The sequence below is a fragment of the Trichechus manatus genome, unplaced genomic scaffold (genome assembly GCF_000243295.1).
Source record: "Trichechus manatus latirostris isolate Lorelei unplaced genomic scaffold, TriManLat1.0 scaffold00150, whole genome shotgun sequence".
Taxonomy (NCBI): domain Eukaryota; kingdom Metazoa; phylum Chordata; class Mammalia; order Sirenia; family Trichechidae; genus Trichechus; species Trichechus manatus.
Window position 1 is genome coordinate 1,190,185 of NW_004444086.1, and position 19,084 is coordinate 1,209,268.

At 39.9% G+C, this 19,084-nt stretch overlaps 1 long non-coding RNA gene and 1 pseudogene across 2 annotated transcripts in view; both read right to left on the reverse strand.

Moving 5' to 3' along the window:
• Nucleotides 1-19,084, reverse strand: part of LOC111822277 (uncharacterized) — an 82,548-nt gene that overhangs the window by 39,751 nt on the left and 23,713 nt on the right. The window lies entirely within an intron of this gene.
• LOC101358875 (ferritin light chain pseudogene) lies at nucleotides 4,007-4,528 on the reverse strand (annotated as a pseudogene).

Genomic DNA, 19,084 nt, shown 5'->3' on the forward strand with positions numbered 1-19,084 from the left:
AGAAAGAGAAGGAAGATATAGAGAGATGAGAGACTGAGCAATGAAGAAAGACAAAAAGGGAAAAAGAGGGAAAAGAAAACAAAACAAATTAAAAAAAAAAAAGAACAAGAAAGGCCCCCCCCAAAAAAACAGAAAAAAAAAAACAATGAAAAAAGAAATGCTCTCAGGGATGCCTCTGCACGTCTGTGGAAGCTGAAGGGGAGCTCCTTGCCACGCAGCTCCACCTGGCCAGAAAGGGCTCCTAACTCAAGAAAAGGAAAAGAAAACAAACAATTCAAAACAAACAAACGAACAAAAGCCATGGGATCCCACCAGCACGGTAGCCCAGACTGGGAAGCAGCTCTACACTTGCATGGAGCTCCGCAGACCCTCAGGAAGAAGCAAAGATGGCGCATGGAGCCAGGCACTCGAGCGAAAGGAGGGGGAGGCGGCAAGAGGCAAGCAAGAAATCAAAAGAAACAGAAAAAAGAAAAAAAAAAAAAGCAACACCAGCAGCCAACAAATGGCACTCAGAGAGCCAGCTAGTGCGTGCTGGTATTTCTGGACAAGAGACTGTGTCCGCAGGAAGCAGAGGAGGCCGAGTGTGGGTGAAGAAGTGTAGAAAGTGAGAAAGCGTATATCACAAATTGCTGGTGCTCTGCAGCCCCTCAGGAAGAAGCAATGGTGGCGCACGGAGCCAGGCACTCGAGTGAAAGGAGGGGGAGGTGGTGAGAGGCAAGTGAGAAATCAAAAGAAGTAGAAAAAAAAAGCAACACTAGCAGCCAACAAATGGCACTCAGAGAGCCACCCGCTTGGGTGTGTGGAATCCAAGCAGCTGGCGCTTCCCGGTCAAGAGACCATGACCGCGGGAAGCAGAGGAGTCGAGCCGGGGCGAAGAGAGGTGGGGGGTTAGAAAGCGTACACTGCAAATTACCGGTTGTTTTGTCTCCCGCTGGACACTCCGTGAGGCTGCTTTCTCGTACCCCCGTTTGCTGGTATCCGATAGAAGTCCAAGATGGTGGATCCGTGCTGCGTTAGCTGGTAGGGGACCTCTGCATGAATCTCTCCTCGCTATCCGTTCTCTGTCAGTTTTCTCACTCCATTTGGTGCTTGGCTGAGTTCTTTATCTCCTCATTTGATGTTTTAGGGTTTCAGGATTGTTGTCTTCTCTGTTCGGCTTAGTTTTTTGGATCTTTGCTGTGGAGGGACGGCGTGGTGCTTCTGCCTAGAGTGCCATTTTTTGATAATCTCCTGTTTTTCTTTTTTGATGAAAATATACATAGCCAAAGATACACCATTTCAAAAATTTCCACATGTACAATTCAGTTACATTAATTACATTCTTCCAGTTGTGCTGCTATTCTCACTATCCTTTTCCAAATTATTCCATCACCATTATCTTCAACCCACTGCCCCCTTGGCTTCCTATCAAGCCTTTTGAGTTGCTATTGTCAATTTGATCTCACATAGATAATTCTTTTTTTGTTTTTTTTTTTTTGTACTTTAGATGAAGGTTTACCAGAACAGAATAGATTCTCATTAAACAGTTCGTACACATATTGCCCTACGACAATGGTTGACAACCCCACAACATGTCAACACTGTCCTTTCTCAACCTTGGGTTTCCTATCACCAGCTTTCCTGTCACCTCCTGCATTCTAGTCCTTGTCCCTGGACTACTGTGCCTCATTAGTCCCGTTTTGTTTTATGGGGCTGTCCAATCCCCTGCTGAACAGTGAAACTCGGGAGCGACTTCACCACTGAGCTAAAAGGGTATCCGGGGGCCATACTCTCGGGGTTTCTCCAGTCTCTGTTAGGCCAGTAAATCCGGTCCTTTTTTGTGTGTTACAGTTTTGTTCTACATCCTTCTCCAGCTCTGTCCAGGACCCTCTGTTGCGATCCCAGTCGGAGCAGTCAGTGGTGGTAGCTGGGCACCATCTAGCTGTACTGGACTTAGTCTGGTGGAGGCTGTGGTAGCTGTGGTCCATTAGCCCTTTGGACTAATCTTTTCCTTGTATCCTGTTCTTTTCATTCTCCCTTGCTCCCGAAGGGGTGAGACCAGTGGAGTATCTTAGGTGGCTACTCACAGGCTTTTAAGGCCCCAGACACTACTCACCAAGGTAGAATGCAGAACACTGTCTTTATAAACCGTATTATGCCAATTGAGCTAGATGTTCCCCGAGACCATGGTCCCCACAGCCCTCTGCCCAGCAATTCAGTCCCTCAGGGGGTTTGGATGTGTCTATGGAGCTTCCATGACCTTTCCTTGTACAAGCTGTACTGGCTTCCCCAGTATTATGCACTGTCTTAACCTTCACCAAAGTTACCACTTATCTATTGTCTGTTTAGTATTTTCCCCCCACTCCTCCCATCCCTTGTAACCAACAAAGATTGTTACTTTTTGTGTGTAAACTTTTACATGAGTTTTTACAGTAGAGGTCTCATACAATATTTGTCCTTTTGTGATTGACTTATTTCACTCAGCATAATGTCCTCCAGTTTCATCCATGTTATGAGATGCTTCACAGATTCATCATTGTTCTTTATCATTGCATAATACTCCATCCTGTGTATGTACCATAGTTCGTTTATCCGTTCTTCTGTTGATGGCATCTAGGTTGTTTCCATTTTTTGCTATTGTGAACAATGCTGCAATGAACATGGGTGTGCATATGTCTGTTCATGTGACAGCTCTTATTTCTCTAGGATATATTCCTAGGAGTAGGATTGCTGGATCGTATGGTATTTCTACTTCCAGCTTTCTAAGGAAGCACCATATCATTTTCCAAAATGTTTGTATCATTATGCTTTCCCACCACTAGTGCATAGGACTTCCAATCTCCCTGTAGCCTCTCCAACATTTGTTATTTCCAGTGATTTTGGTTTGTGAGTGCTTTTTTTTTTTGTGGTGCTGACTTTTTCTTTGTTCCTCTTACTCTCCTGTGCTGAATTCCTTTTGTTTGTGGATTTTTTTCATTTCTTTTGTTTTTGTAGTTTTGTTTTTACTGAGACTTTATGTTTTTCCTCTTTATTTTGATGAGTAGGTTTGTTAACTTTCTTTGTGGTTACCCTGAAATTTACCCTTCTCTTTCTAAGTTTGAAGCAGTCTATTATTACTTGGTATCACCCAAGGCTATAAATCTTAAAGGAAGCAAATTTCTGCCACGTCTTTCTCCTGCGGAGCAGCTAGCAAGTTCAAACCACGAACCTTTTAGTTAGCAGCCCAGCTCAGCTCTTACACACTGTGCCACCAAGGTACTCCTTGCCATCCCTTTAGGGTGTGATTATCTATCTGTCCGTCTGTCTGTCAGTCCATCTATCTATTATCTTGGCCATTAGAGAGGTAGTTACATGGCCTTCCACTTGATGGTTCTTACTATAATACCTCGAATCTTGTAGGCCACAGAACTAATGGGAAGATTCTGCAAACTGCTAATTATGTCCCTCCAATTATATATCAGGGAACCATGAAATGACCATCAGGTGAATCAAGGACCCAGGTGGACACAGTGTTAGATGAACCTGGACCAGGACTTCATTTATTAATAACCCTCATACTTCGCTACTTGAACAGAGAGACCATTGATTTTACTTTGGAGTCCTTTGGTGTCTACATGCCTTGAATAGCCCCTTGAAAGATCTGGGTATTTCCCTTTCCTCAGTGTATGGTTACCTGGTTACTTGATGAAGGGGCAGAGGGCCATTTGAAGAAGTACTGGGTAATCACCACTGCATACACTTGCTATGGTGTTGTAGGGTTTTTCTTCATGGCTTGTTTCTGGAAACCCGGTAAGGAATTGTGATGTCCATAGGGTGGCTGATCTCAGCCTTCTGTTCATCTACTCTTAATACTCTTTTTGGCTACAAAAAATCTTTATTGTTTCCACTTGGTCCAGGGCTTAGGAGAGGGAACCAGGGTTGTTAAAAAGCTGCCTTTTGGCTGGAGGGAAAGGCTCAGGCAGAAGTGCAGACACCAGGGAAATACGGGGGGGGGGGGCACTCAAAGCTCACTGGGCTCTGGAGGCTCCTACTCAAGTTTGAGGGTGAGTTTCCTGAGGAGATACTCGCCCACCTGGACTGGGGGCTGGACAGCCTGTGGAGGTTGGTCAGGTGGTCTCCCATCTTCTTGATGAGTTTCTCCTCCTGGAATTGGCTTTCCAGAAAGTTACAGAGATGGAGGTCTGCACAGGTCGAACCCACAGCATGCAGTTCCAAAAGTGGCTGGTTCAAGTTCTTCTCCAGGTCCATGGCGGCCCCTAGAGAATCCACGGTTCTTCTCCACTCATCTTGGGACAGCTTCTACATGTCCTAGAATAGGGCATGGCCTCTGCGCTGATTTTACATTTTCAAGAGACACTCAGCACGCTCGCACTGTTCCTTCACCAACTCCCAGAAGAAGTGGCCCACACCTTCTAAGGACACTTTCTTAGTGATGGAAAAAGAAGCCCAGAAAGGGGTAGGTGTAGGACACCCACAGATTCAGGTTAACCAGGCCGTTGACAGCAGCCTCCACTTTGGTGGAATAATTCTGACTAATCTGGGAGCCCATGGTTGGTCAGCAATAAGGAGCTAAGCACAAAAAAACACTGTTAGCTGGTCATGGAAATGGGATGGTCAAGAAGATGGTCCCAGAGTTTGTGCCTAGAGAAGAGGTTGGAGGGTGGTTGGAAGCTGGAAATGGGAATTTCCCAGTTCTGTTCCTTACAAACACCGTTGAAGCAAGAGATAGATCCGTGGGGTCATCAGTTTCACTTGTGCTCTTAATCTTTTTTGATTAAATATATTAAGCAGTAGTTTTGCTGGATATCCATCTTTCTCGCCCCTAGAAATGCTATATTTTATGAGCTATCATCTCTATGGATCCCTGATGGTTTATTCTGGATGCCATTCTGATATCACTACCCATTACAGTATCTATGTGATCTCTGCTATTTTGGGATTCTATTATCCCCATTGTTATGAGTGAGCTCAGTTCTATAGCATCATTTCCTACCATGAATGCTGGGTATACATGCCAGCCACTATTGCAATATTGGTGCCCCCTCACTAGCCCAATCCTTAGTTTCTTGGTAATCAAGTGTTCTTTAGTTCTCTCAAGGAATATGGTTAACTCTTTGTTATCCTATTTGATTGTGTGCACTTCTCTGAGCCTTTTGATTTCTTCATAATGTGCCACAGTGGTTCTGCATCTCTTCGTCATTTAATGTGGGCCATTATTTTCTCCAAGTTTCCAAGAATCATCCCAGAGCCATTTTAGAACCATCATTCAGGACCTTTGCCAGGGTGTAAAAGCCTGAGTCACAGGAGAAAAAAACCCATGACAAACACTTATGTATCCAGCTTTATATCCTGGAAGCATTCTCCTTGTATGCTCCAATTTCCTGCCAGTATATGTCCTGCATCTCCTCTGGTACATGATCTCTCTCCTCCCTTAGCTGGATCCCCAGTATGTCCCAATTAGGTTAAGCTGATATTTGGCCCTATCTATGGCACTGGTGACCAGGAGGGAGGTGGAGACAGAACCTGAGTAAGGCAAGTATTGTCTTGCAAGGCAGGAGGGGTGGAACTTCTATCTTCCAACTCAGGGAGTGAGCCACTTCCTCAAGCCCAAAAGGTTCTGGAGAATCTAAGGATCAAGCTTCTCATTTAAATAGCATTTACACAGATAAGACCACTCATTCCACATAAGCGTCCTGAATTTGTCGCAAGAGACTTGCCTAAGCTGAGAATTCAGCATCTTCTCTCTTCAATGAATTATAGGAGCTTAGCAACAACCACCCAATTCCACCATCATTATAGGAACTATTTTTCCTTATCTCTCAAATACCTGGAACATCACACTAATCAATGCATCCTTTTCCACCTGTATTCCATCCTAGTTCACCACAAACTGAACAACTGTACAGCTACAGCATGCCAGGTACTCCACCTATCACTAGTGTGGTGGCCTCATCATCCAACTCGCGAGTGATACAATTCCATAATCCCATCTTTAGAGCCTGATTCCTAGGACCACACTCAGTACTATTTTAGGTTGGGTTCCCTAGAAGCAGAGCCAGAGATGGAGCTTCTGTCAAAATACAAAATGCAATTTTGGGCTTGTTAAGACTTTCAAATGTTTTTCTATTTCATTTAATTCTACTCTAATTTTTATTATTTGCTTTCTTCTGGTGCCCAAGGGCTTCTTTTTCTGCTCTCTTTCTATTTGTTTGAGTTGTAGGGTTAATGTTTTGATTTTGGCCCTTTCTTCTTTTTGGATGTGTGCATTTATTGCTATAAATTGACCTCTGAGTGCTGCTTTTGCTGTGTCCTAAAGGTTCTGGTAGGATGTGTTTTCATTCTCACTTGATTCTGTTAATTTCTTAATTCCATCCTTCATTTCTTCTATAACCCAGTAGTTGTTGAGCAAGGTGTTGTTCAGTTTCCATGTGTTTGATTTTTTTTCCTTGCTTTTTTGTTGATTTCCATTTTTATGGCTTTATGGTCAGAAAAGATGCTTTATAATATTTCCATGCTTTGGATTCCATGAAGGCTTGCTTTATGGCCTAATATGTGGTCTATTTTGGAGAAAATTTCATGTGTGTTGGAAAGAAAATACACTTGGCTGCTGTTGAGTAGAGTTGTCAGTATATGTCTGTAAGATCAAGTTGGTTGATTGTGGCATTTAGATTTCCTGTGTCTTTATTGAGCTTCTTTCTGTTCTGTCCTTCACCAAAAGTGGTATGTTGAAGTCTCCTACTATTATTGTGGAACTGTCTATCTCTCTTTTCAATGCCATTAGAGTTTGTTTTATGTATTTTGGAGCACTGTCATTGGGTGCATAAATATTTATGATGGTTATGTCCTCCTGGTATATTGACCCTTTAATCATTATATAGTGTCCTACCTTATCTTTTGTGGTGGCTTTTACTTTAAAGTCTATTTTATCAGATATTAATATTGCCACTCCTGCTCTTTTTTGATTGTTGTTTGCTTGATATATTTTTTCCATCCTTTGAGTTTTAGTTTGTTTGTGTCTTTAAGTCTAAGGTGTGTCTCCTGTAGGCAGCATATAGATGGATCGTGTTTTTTTTTTAACCATTCTGCCACTTTCTATCTCTTTATTGGTATAGGTAGTCCATTTACATTCAGCATAATTATTGATAGGTATGAGTTCAGTGCTGTCATTTTGATGTCTTTTTTGTGTGTGTGTGTTGTTGACAGTTTCTTTGTTCCACTTAATTTTCTGTGGTGAGTCATTTTTCTTTATGTATTTTCTTTTTCATTGCTGTTGATTTTGTAATTGCTGAGTCTTTATGTTTTTCTTGTTTTTTATGTGTAGGATTGTTAGTTTCCTTTGTTGTTACCTTAATATTTACCCCTATTTTTCTAAGTTTAAAACATTCTTTTATTTTTTTATATCGTCTTGACTTCCTCTCCGTATGAAAGATCTATGACTACATTTTTTAGTCCCTCTTTTTTGTCTTAATGTTGTCATCTTTTACATATTCACATCTCTGTTTCTCTATTTTCAGTGTTTTAGCTTTGATTTATGTTTGTGACTTCCATATCTGGGTTGATATCTGTTTGCTCTGTCCTGTGTTCTAGTCTTGGGTTGTTATCTGATGTTAACAATTTTCTAGCCAGAGGACTCCCTTTAGTATTTCTTGTAATTTTGGTTTGGTTTTTGCAAATTCCCTGAACTTCTGTTTATCTGGAAATGCCCTAATTTTGTCATCATATTTGAGAGACAGTTTTGCTGGATATATAATTCTTGGCTGGCAGTTATTTTCCTTCAAGGTTTTATGTATGTCATCTCATTGCCTTCTTGCCTGCATGGTTTCTGCTGAGTTGTCCAAGCTTAGTCTTATTGATTCTCCTTTGTAGATGACTTTTCATTTATCCCTCACTGCTCTTAAAATTCTCTCTTTATCTTTGGTTTTGGCAAATCTGATTATCTGTCTTGGTGACTTTCTTTCGGGATCTACCTTATGTGGGTTTTGATGAGCATCTTGGATCGATATCTTCTCATCTTTCATGATATCAGGGAAGTTTTCTGCTAACAAATCTTCAGCAATTCTCTCTGTATTTTCTGTTAGCCCCCCTGTTCTGGTACTCCAATCACTTATAGGTTATTACTCTTGATAGAGTGCCACACAATTCTTTGGGTTTCTTCATTTTTTTAAATCCTTTTATCTGATTTTTCCTCAAATAATTTGGTGTCAAGTGTTTTACCTTCAATCTCACTAATTCTGACTTCCATTGCCTCAATTCTGCTCCTATGACTTTCTATTGAATTATCTAATTCTGAAATTTTATTGTTAATCCTCTGGATTTCTGATTGCTGTCTCTCTATGGATTCTTGCAGCCTGTTGAATTTGTCATTGTGCTCTTCTCTAATCTAAAGTTCCTCTATTGCTTTGTCTGTGTGTTCCTTGGCTTATTGTGCATTTTGCCTGATCTCCTTCCTGATCTCTTGAAAAGTTTTGTATATTAATCTTTTGTATTCTACCTCCAGTAATTCCAAGAAGTTCTCTTCCTCCGGAACATTTCTTGATTCTTTGTTTTGGGAGTTTGCTGAAGCCGTCATGGTCTGCCTCTTTATGTGATTTCCCATCAACTGTTGTCTCTGAGCCATCAATAAGTTCTTATATTTATTTGTTTTATGTTTGCTTACTGTGTCCTAGCTTCTTGTTTTGTTTTGATATGCCCAAATAGACTGTTCATGTGAGCTAGTTTGATCATTGGCACCTTTGAAGCTCAAACATCCTGTCGCCAAGTGCTTAGATCTGTTACTAGGTGTGTGAGCCCAGAAGTTTGTTTGCTTTTCTTGTATGGGTTCAGCTCAGGTGTCCCAATAGTTGGTCACCAAGTGTGTAGTGCAGGCTCTCACCTACAGTCCTAGACCAGCAGGGGTGATTGGAGTAGGCATAGGTATCTGGCTGGAATAGGGGTTCATGCATTGAGCAAGGCAGGAGGCTGATGGCTGCCCCTGAGTGTTTGGGAGAAAAGCGTGTCCCTGTTCCCTGGAGTGGATAGGTGGGTGGGTTTTGAAGCCTGACTATGGGCACCCAGTGCCATTGGCTGTAAGGACTGGGAGGCACCACTTATTCTTGGACCCCTGTTGCAGGTGGCTAGGTGGTGTGGGTGGAGCCACCAGTCCTCAGTCCCCTGATATAGGTAGGTGAGGACCCTACTTAATGGGCAGAGTGGTGTCAAATGTCATGAAACTGCCACTCCACCATATAGCTGATACAATAAAGTTAGGCTTCAGGTATACACCCTGTTATACTATTCTAATGAGTGCCTATGCTGTTGAAATGGGCCCACATAGGTCTATGCAGGGGTGAAAGGCATTCAAGGTTCATGGAGCTCTTATGCCTGTGCCTAGGCAAAGGAACTGTGCCTACCCTGAGTTCCAGGCTTAGGGGAGCTGGCAGATTATTTTTCCCTGTTTGTTAATTTGTTCCCTCTCTAAGGCCGGGAGAATGGTTCAGGGTGTGTGAAGGGTCCTACTTCTAGCCCAGGGGAAGCGGCAATCACTGAAGCCAGCCCAGGACTGGTGCAGAGAGTAGAGGGAGCAGGTAAATGGGAGAGAGGTTCTTCCCAAACGGGGTGTTTTTTGATCCTCATGGTAGGTGTCTCCCAATGTAGAAAACGCATCCTGAATGCCACTGCCCGCCTCACCACACACACCAGCCCATCCGGCCTGCAGGGCACTGGCTCCCGCCGGGTCAGGTCTGGCAACTCCTTGCTGCTTCTGAACCAACTCTCCCTCTCCCTGCCACTCAGTCTGATTCCTCAACTTTGCTTTTGCTGTTCAGGGGTCCTGGATTGTCCATATAATAGATTCAGTTGTTTTTTGGGGTCTTTGTTGTAAGAGGGACCACCAGAAACATCTGACTACTCCACCGTCTTGGCCCTGCCTCTCAGAAAATAATTTTTGGATGGGTCAAATTTACCGATATAGGTGCACTTACCAAAGGTTCTGGATTTAATTTGCTAGCTCAAGCACCTATTAGTGGCTCTGAGTGTTTTCTTAATTGGCTGATTAAAAGCTGGACTTAATGGTGGCCTATGTGCAATGACGCTGAGATAACAGATCAGTTTTGGTATAATAGACGGACAAAATACAAAGTCTTAGAGAGACTGAAAAGTTGGAGTGCCACTCTTCCCTATCTATCATTGTCGTTATTAGTTGCTGTCATGGATTGAGTTATGTCCCCCCAAAAATGTGTGTATCAATTTGGTTAGGCCATGATTCCCACTATTGTGTGGTTGTCCTCCATTTTGTGATTGTAATTTTATGTTACAGAGGATTAGGCTGGGATTGTAACACCCTTACTAAGGTCATATCCCTGATTCAATGTAAAGGGAGTTTCCCTAGGGTATGGCCTGTATCACCTTTTATCTTACAAGAGATGAAAAGAAAGGGACCAAGCAGAGAGTGGGGGAACTCATACCACCAAGAAAGCAGTGCCGGGAGTAGAGCACATCCTTTGGACCCGGGGTCCCTGTGCAGAGAAGCTCCTAGTCCGGGGGAAGATTGATGAGAAGGCTGACAGAGAGAGAAAGCCTTTCCCTGAAGCTGATGCCCTGAATTTATAGACTTTTAGCCTACTTTAATGTGAAGAAATAAATTTCTCTTTGTTAAAGCCATCCATTTGTGGTATTTCTGTTACAGCAGCACTAGATAACTGAGACAGTTGCCCTCAAGACAATTCTAGCTGATGGTGATCCCATCTGTGCAGAGTAGAACTGCTTCATAGGGTTTTCAAGGCTGTGACTTTTTGGAAGCAGATCATCAGGCCTATCTTCTGAGGAGCCTCTGGGTGGGTTCAACTATCAACTTTCAGCTAGCAGTTGAATACTTAACGGGTTTGCCACCCAGGGACTCCATATTCTCTAGGAAAGCCCAAGGACACTCTTTACACTAAGATTAATATATTAGTGAGAGACATCCTAATGTCTTTGAAGCACTCTTCAGTAGAAGTCCTTTATAGTTCAGGAACGATGGGGAGGAATGCTGCTATTAAAATTGAATCCCTGATTTTAGTGATAATGATGGAATCCCAGGTTGAGACAGTCCAAGTGACAACACTTACCTGTCAAAGACAAGCTGAGTGCAATTATTATAATGGGTAGCAGGAATGAAGTGGCTATCAGAATGTTTTATTTGCAGATATTTGTATGATGGCTAATAGACTGCATGATCAACTAGCAATTATAAAGTCTATTCTAAAGTCTGTTGTATGCCATCAAGTTGATTCTGACTCATAGTGACACCTCCAAAATTCTTTTCCACATATATTCACTAGGTTTTCTTCTAATACAAATGAGCAAAATATTGCAATCCTATTGGTGTATAAGCTCTCACATTGTGGAGATTTTGTTCTTGTCTTCCTGGAGCACATCAATCTGAAATACATAAGCAGCCTACTGAAGTATTACTCCACATAAGAAAATCTCTAGTTCAGGCAAACAGAAACCTTACTCAATATTAGAGAGTCATGCCCTCTCAACCAGTTGCCAGACAAAATGACTTCATATACCTGGAGTCTCTTGATTGAATGGAGGACATGTTCCCTAGAGGAAAGAGCCTACTACAATACAGCCACAAGGGTATGAAGTAAATTTTTCTTTGAGTTTTTCTTAAAAAGGATGCATGACCATTCACTAAGGTGACTGTGCACTTAGGAAAAAAAGAAAAAGAAAAACAAAACAAAACAGACTTTTCAGGGATTACTAGCAATTGGCTCTGAGTTGAAGCTAATCAATGAGTACTTAGAATATCACTGTAATGTACTAGTTAAAGTGAGAGTCTGTGGATTTCAAATGACAAATAAGTTTTGGTCTGAGTCCATTTTACAGCAAAACACTGGATGTGCAGACCCAACCTGAGATTAGAGATTATTTCCAAATTTTGAATGTGGAATATGTATATATATACGTGTGTGTGTGTGTGTGTGTGTGTGTGTGTGTATACATATATATCCTGGTGGCACAGTGATTATGAACTCAGGCTGCTAATCAAAGGTTGGCAGTTTGAATCCACCAGCTGTTCCTTGGAAATCCTATGGGGCAGTTCGACTCTGCCCTGTAGGGTCGCTATGATTGGAATTAACTCAATGGCAAAGAGCTATAGGCGCAAATACACATACACACACTGAAATGGGCATCATTCATACAATGGGTTCCTGCTGCATTGCATGAAATCTCTTATGATGGAAAAGGTCAGGTGGCAGCCCTTAGAATTTTCCCTTCTTGCCAGAATAGTAAACCAAAGCAATACACATCCCTGGAGAACTGGGAGATGTCACCAACAAAGACTTAAAGAATACTAGGGTGATGATTACAGTCACAGCCCCATTTAACTTGTCTGTCGCTTGTGCAGTAGGTGACTCCATTGGGCAGGCATCGTTGACAGGGCACGTATTTGTTCTCAATGGATTTGTCATTTTTTTCTGGATATAAATTTGCTTTTTGGCATCATAATTCTTCTGCCATTAGTGGACTAGTGGAATGCCTTATGTACCATCATAATGTCTCACTTTTGACCAGGGCATTCATTTCATAAGAGTAAGTGCAACTATACAAAAAAATACTGTGCAAGTATTAAAAAGAAAGATGCTGAAATTGATACAAAAAGAATAACCTTCAATATTATTGAGTAAAAAAACACAAAATAAGGAAAAGTGAGTCGAGTAAGATTCCTATCGCTTAAAAAAAAAACAACGAAACAAAACCATAGATAGAGAGATAGATAAAGAGATGATATTTAGGGACATGGGTAGATAAATAAATGGTTGCTTATATATTTGTGACTATATCAATGGAGCAGTCATTTATTTTCAGGATAAATCACAATTAAGTTTAAGAATGGTTATCTTTTGGTATGGGGATGAAGGTAGTAGGCAGCACTGGGAAGAGAGGCTTCTACTTTTTATTTAGTACTTTTCTATCTATTTTTTAAATTTCAAGACTTTTATTGACATTCATTTTATTAATAAGGGATTATTTGCATATATAGAGAAATTTTTGTTTTCTTCTTCTAGAAAATCTAGATAAGCATTTTATTAAAAAGAAATGGAGGAAAAACGTACTGAATAAATTAGAAAGAATAATAAAATGAAGCTTCTGAAAAAATATCCCTACCATCTCTCAATGGTAATAATTACAACTAATATTAAGGTGATATATTTTATACTATCTCTTTAATCCACTTTACAATCCAGTTGATTAGGTATTATTGTTTGTTCCATTTTTTTAAGGAATGAGAAATTGAGAGTCAAAAGGTGTGACACATGTCCTTAGATATATAAAAGAACAAAGCCAGAGTACATGAGTTTGAATTTCTTTCTCTGTTAAAACCTATAGGGAAAAGTAATAAACTCTCAAAACTTTTAGTGAATTTTTTTTCATTTATATCTGAGCAAAATAAAGGTAACAATGAATAATATCTGTGCTTTCTTCACAGGGTCTACCAAGTATCAAGTAAAGGAGTAACAATCAAGTAAGGAGTAACAACAAAAACTAGAACACTTCACCATTCATTTGCTTTGGAAGTATTTGAAACCTACTTGAAACTCTTCATCAGAAGCACAAACAAGACAATTAATCACTGCCCGTAATTAAGCAATAGAAAAGAAATGTTTTAATGCCAATTTAACATCAATCATACATCACTTGGTAGTTAGGTATTACCTGCTGATTCACAGCAGGAAGTGTGTAGCAAGAGTAAATTTTTAAAAAATCATAAACTATAGATAATAATAAGCTGTCACTTTCATAGTTTAAAGCCAGTATGCTAATTTCTGAGTTATGAAATTTTCCTTGTAGGAAGGTGCATTACGTATTATGACACAAACCTTGTGTGCCAAGACGGTGCAAGGCTTGGGTTAAGTGAAAAAGCACAAATTTATATATTTTTAGGGAAGTATTAAATTACACGGAGTCCTTGGGTGGTGCCTACGGGTAATGAGCTCAGCTGCCAACCGAAACGAAGATGGTTTGAGTCCACCCAGAGGCATCTCGGAAAAAAGGCCTGGGGATCTACTTCTGAAAAATCAGCTACTGAAAACCCTATTGAACACAGTTCTACTCTGACACACATGGAGTCACCAAGACTGGATGGAGACTTTTTTTTTTTTTTTTAATTACTCAGGACAGTAACAAAAACATGTGACTAATTTCATTTTTTTCAGCCCTATTTAAATAATACCTGTAAGTCATGAAAATAGAAACTTTCTTTCATTCCCATCTTACCAAGGGATGTGGGAAACCCCTCCTCTTGGGTGCACACACACACCTTGTTCTGAACTTGAGGCACCTGAAAATTACACTAATTTTATCACTGACAAAACCCCAGGTCTGAGGCCTGCTGTGCCCACGAACCGGTGCAGCAGCAGTCACGAGAGATTGATGTCGTCTTTTTCACCTTCTGAATCTCCATGCAGCACTTAAGAGGTGGAATTTAACAGGATTCCCATAGAACAGGGACTCTGTGAAAGGTAGGTACCATGTTTGCAGCCTTTGGGTACAGGGGACAGTCTAGAAGGATAGACTAGTACTAAGTATCAACAGACAATAACCTACCATAAGTACCTATCTGACATGCTCACTTTTTAAATCAGCAGGTATTTACACATCAGAAGACTCCATAAAATCAACTGAGGTGGCCAGAGAACTATTGTTTCTCACTGGAAATTATTTTCTTCCTCTTCCTCCCCCTTCTCCTCCTCCTTCTCCATCTCCACCCCTGCTCCTCCTCACCCTCACCCTCTCTCTTCCACTCCCGCTATTCTTTCTTCTTCTTTTTAAGATGATCAAGGAATGCCTCTGTATTGATTAACATAATACAACATAGATAGATATATTACTGTATCCCTATCAACTCTATCCTCCCCACCAAAATCATTTTTACACTGCAGTCAGAGTAATCCCTTTAAAATGCAAACCTAATTCCTTCAAACCTCTTTCCTCGTGCTTAAAGTCCTCTAATGGTTTCCAATTAATTTTAAGACTTTTATCTTGGCTCATTAAATCCCTACATTCAACTGCCACTCACGTGTCCCACTCCATTTCTCAGCCCAGGTCCCCTGAATCTCTCCATTCAAACTGACTACTTGATGCCCTCCATAATTTTCAGGTCCCCAGAACTGTGTCTTTGTCCTCCTGCCCCCACATTGAACTTCACCTGGGTTACTCTACCGGATCCTTTGGATTTCAGCATGACTAGCATTTCTTTAACCAACTAACAACAACAACAATAATAGGGTCACAAAATAACATGTACTTTCCTTTGCAGCTCTTGTCACAATTTCAAATTATCTCCTTGTGTGGCTAATGTTTCTCAGTCCCACCATATAACATGCTTTTTTTCTTTCTAATTGGCCAGAATATACTTTAGATGATGGTTGGAGAAGAGCTGCTATATGGATTTTGGTGAAGGCGAGACTAAATGAGAGTGATTCTTGTCATATCTGTGTTTCTATAGTTACCTATTACAATGAATACATTTTGTCCTAATAAAAGATTTTTACTCTAGACTGATTTACTTTGTTTCATTTGATTCAACAACACAGTAATAAAAAAAAGAAGAAAACCAAAAAAGTAATACAAAAGTTATGATTCAAAAAAAAAGCACACTTGATCTGGTCTAGATAAAATATAGTAAAGTGAAAAGAAAATTAAATACCCTTGGGCAAAATGCTGGCAAATTATTTGACAGACAAGTTCGTGGTGTCTGAGAATGAAAATCAGCCCTCTTTTCAGTACTATCCTGGCTGAAGGGTCTAGAGACAAATCAAGTCTACTGAGGTTATATCGCCATCTTGTGGTGAGGGAGAGACATTTTTAAATGCAAATAGACACCTAGTGTAGAAAACTAAGTAGTTTTCAAACTATTTGAAGACATCTTCTAAAAATGTAATTAACCCATTTTATCCAAAACTTGTCTATTTTAATATCTTTAGTATGAGAAAAGTCATTTTATTTTTTGTTCCACTAATGTGAGAAAAAAATATAAAAATTAAATAAGTTATGATGCCTGATTATTAAATGAAAAATATTGAGTAAAAATAGGAGAGAAAAACATAATTAATATTAAAAATAAATATCTAAAGCTACATTAGAAGCAGTTTTCCTATGAAAATAGTGTAAGTTAAGCTTTAGAACTCTCAGCTCTCTGTTCCTAATTTTGTACTGGTAATTTTTAATTCTTTTTCTTAAAGATGGCTTCCCAAATTCAGTAAGGTTTAGTCCCCACAAAACCTGTATCACTACCACTTTTATGTACTACTATTATCTGATTTAAATGATAAATTCAACATGTTCCAGAATCTGCTCCAGACTGAGATCAGAGATAAACAGTCCCGCTCTCCAGCAAATCCATAGTCAACCAAAAAAAAAAAAAAACCAAACCCATTGCAGTCATTCCGATCATAGCGATCCTATAGAACAGAGTAGAACTGCCCCATAGGGTTTCCAAGTAGTAGCTGGTGGTTTTGAACTACTATCTTTTGGTTAGCAGCCAAACTCTTAACCACTGTACCACCAAGTCTCCCCGTACTCAACCAGGCTTCCCAATGCATGCAATTTAGACAATTAATCCTTAAACAAATTTTACCACTTTTTAGAAACTCAGAACTCAGATTTAAAAAAAAAAAAAAGATGTTTTATAGCGCGTCATGCATAAAGGATTAGGGCACGTGATAGCCAACTTTGTATAAATTACAAGAAATGATAACCCGAGTCAGGAAATTCATCCAGAAGCAGAGACAGACTCACTTCATTTACCAGGCCAGAGAAACCATATAGCAAGAGAATTCAATTCTAATGAACATTTAAAAAATCTAGAAATTTAAAAATCATATAATATGCTAAAAGATAGATATTCTGCTCTTTTAAAATAATGCCTTATCCAACAAGCCTGCTAAATGTTGAAATCATAAATATAACCTAGATGTTCCCATTCTTCTATAAGCACCTATTCATTTAATAGCTGAGTACATTTGTCTTGTCCCATCCCATTTCCTACGGGAAGGTTAGTGTTTGCCCCAACCATTTGAAGATATGTGTGATGCAGTCGTTGGGGGTTTTATCCATCAATTCTTATTTCAGACCCCTGCTTTCAGATCGCAATTCTCAATTACCCTTAGCCTACTGCTTCTTGGGACTTCTGAACTCTTCCCACAGCATTTTACTCCCTAAAGTGTATGTATTTACTTTCTCTTTTATCTCCCAAAACATCACTAACACAATCTTGTGTGAAATAGACTTTTACGAAAGGTTTGGGGCAAAAAACGCAAGAGAGTATAAAGCAGTACAGAGCTAAAAACATCTTGATAGTATCTATCAGCTATCTTAAAATCCCTCTGTTGGCCCCAGCACAGTTAATTTCTCACTGGCCATCTTTATCCCACGAAACCAGTATGCCACTGCGTTGTTGGAGTTTATGCTCTCTACCATGAACCTTTTCCAAATTCTGTTTTTTACAGTCTTTGCTCTCACCAGAACTCTTTTTTTCCTTAGCAACTTTCCGATGACAGCTACCAAAATTCTTTTAATTATGCAATACAATTTATTCATTTTAGTTCAAATTCTTTACTCTAGATTATACCAAAATATGTAACCTTGCCCTTGGATCATCCTCATCAGGAAATCCTTGAACTATCTCCAAGGAACACTAAGATACTGTGGAGCACAATTTAAAACCAAAGATCTAAACATTTCCTGCACTGTGGCATATATGTTGTTGTTTTTACAACATTTCCTGCACTGTGGCATATATGTTGTTGTTTTTAGGTGCTGCCCAGTCAGTTCTGACTCATACAGACTCTATATACAACAAAAGAAACACTGCCCTGTCCTGTGCTGTCCTCACAGTCATTGCTATGCTTGAGCCCATTGTTGCAGCCACTGTGTCAATCCATCTCATTCAGGGCCTTCCTCTTTTTCGCTAACCTTCTACTTTACCAAACATGATGTCCTTCTCCTGGTAACATGACCAAATTATATGAGATGAAGTCTTGCCATCCTCGCTTCCAAGGAGCACTCTGGATGTACTTCTTCCAAGACAGATTTGTTTGTTCTTCAGGCAGTCCAATACCATAATTTGAAGGCATCAATTCTTCTTCAGTCTTCCTTATTCATTGTCCAGCTTTCACATGCATACGAGGTGATTGACAATACCATGGCTTGGGTCAGGCTCACCTTAGTCTTCAAAGTGACATCTTTGCTTTTTAACACTTTAAAGAGGTCTTTTGCAGCAGATGTGTCCAATGTAATGCATCGTTTGATTTCTTGACTGCTACTTCCATGGGCACTGATTGTGGATCAAAGTAAAATGACATCCTTGATAACTTCAATATTTTACAGCATATTATTTTCATGCATGACAATTTTGTCCATGCATTTAAGGCAATTCACATCTCACTGTCTCTATCATTGTCTTCATTTCTAGTAAATCAATGCATTCTCACTACACGACATCGTAAACTTTACTTAAACATAATTTGGGTTAAACTATATTTTGTTTGCTGTGTACATCATATATCCACAAACAGATTATTTGAAATCTATTCACTATACTTAATATTGGTATTTAATAAGTAATAGTAGATTTAATTATATCACGTGGTAGTAATTTCTAATTCAGCTCTATTTACTTATTTCTTCTAGAAAGCTTTAGCTAAACTCCAAGATCGATTAGAGACCCTTGACTATATTCTCAGGACACTTTGGGATAGTTGTCCGCATCTATCACAGCACCTATCTACAGGCATTATGGTGTTTGTAGAGCTTTCACGAGTTTTGGAAAACTCTCAGCTAGTATTTTTTTCAAATATTGCTTCTGTACTATTCTCACTTCTTGTGTGCAGACTTTGATTATACAGACTGTCATGGGTTGAATCGTGTCCCCCCAAAATATGTGTCATCTTGGTTAGGCCATGATTCCCAGTATTGTGCGGCTGTCCTCCATTTTGTGATTGTCATTTTCCTATGTGTTGTAAATGCTAATCTCTGCCTGTGCTTAATGAGGCAAGATTAGATTATGTTAAAGAAAATTAGGGTGGGATTGAAACACCCTTACTAAGGTCACATCCCTGATCCAATGTAAAGGGAG